Here is a 1,546-nt window from a genome sequence, read left to right on the forward strand (position 1 = left end):
CTAAATAAAACCAAAAAGGGTGAATGGATTAAAGCAAAAATGAAGTCATAGATATGGGGTCAGGGAGGTAAGGGGGAGGGTATTTGAAAAAAGAAAGCTATATTGTAAGGTTCCATAGTGTAATGGTTAGCACTCTGGACTCTGAAAAAGAAAGCTATAAAAAAAGTGACAAGATATTAACATCAAGGACCAATTACTACAGTGTCTGAGATGTTCAGGGCTCAAAGGCAAGCATTTTGGAACTAGAAATTTTCAAACAATTGTTAGGCACTGATATTCCTCCTCAGTACTCCCTACCCAGATATCCATTCCCTTCCCACAAAACAGCCCACATCAGCTCCTATTTCCTTTTCTTCTCCTATAACTCAATGTTTATGACATCAACATACTACCAGCTCTCTGGAGTTCATGGGAGCTCACCACTCTCCTTGCTCAGATGCTCTGCCCTGACCCTTACTGTGGTCTCTCCCCTCAACTGTCTCACCTTGTTCTGACTGCCTGATGTTTTGTGTTGTTGTTTTTTTTAATCTACTTTATTGACTTTTTTACAGAGAGGAAGGGAGAATGACAGAGAGGCAGAAACATCGGTGAGAGAGGAACATCGATCAGCTGCCTCCTGCACACCCCCCACCAGGGATGTGTCTGCAACCAAGGTACATGCCCTTGGCCGGAACTAAGCCCGGGACCCTTCCGCCCGCAGGCCGACGCTCCATCCACTGAGCCAAACAGGTCAGGGCCTGCCTGATGTTTTTAAATGAGTGAAATCTTTCTTCTACTGCTGTAATCATAACTCATAATAAAATAGAGTCTGTGTGTTTTTTGTGAATGTGAGGGGTAGTTACACTGAGCATTGGGAGCCATTAGTTAATAGCCTTGGAAAAGCATATAGGTTTTTCACTCGTAACTGCGAGTTCTGGCCACCAACGCTTCTCACATGTCAATGTGCATGGGAATTACCTGGGTGTCCTGTTAAAATGTAGTTCCTGTCAGCCAGTCTGGGAAAAAGCCTAAGATTCTGCATCTCCAACCTGCTCCCAAGAGATGGGGATGCTGCTGGCTCATGAACCATACTTGGAGCATCAAGGCACGCCCACACGCGTTCACACCCTTGAGCTGTGCCCTTTTCCCTGGGCTCCACAGTCTGCACTCTCAGTGTCACTCACACTTCTTTGTTCCTCCTGGACAAACTTTTGGGGCAGCATCACCTACATCCTCTCCTTCTATGGGCGAGGTTAGTAACCACATTTGAGAAAAGTTGACACTTAATTCCAACAGACACCACCTTGCCTCTCTTGACAGTACAGAGGTAAGCGGCTTTCAGATAAAAGAATCACCATTGCGGACCTGTTTTGTTAAATAATTGATGTAAACACATAAGTGATCTTTTTTTTTACCATATACTATAATTTTTAATAACCATAAAAGCACCATTATATAAGACATTTAAAATACTTCACAGAACATTAGCAAGAAGCCGTTAGCCAACGAGAAATAAAGCATACATCCTACATGTTCTTATCTACTTTGGGTCTCACACAAAATCTGA

The 1,546-nt window shown here is 43.3% G+C and overlaps 1 protein-coding gene across 1 annotated transcript in view; it reads right to left on the reverse strand.

The window, feature by feature from the left end:
* Nucleotides 1–1,546, reverse strand: part of DNAH6 (dynein, axonemal, heavy chain 6) — a 219,792-nt gene that overhangs the window by 196,876 nt on the left and 21,370 nt on the right. The window lies entirely within an intron of this gene.

This window comes from Myotis davidii, unplaced genomic scaffold, assembly GCF_000327345.1.
Source record: "Myotis davidii unplaced genomic scaffold, ASM32734v1 scaffold339, whole genome shotgun sequence".
NCBI lineage: Eukaryota > Metazoa > Chordata > Mammalia > Chiroptera > Vespertilionidae > Myotis > Myotis davidii.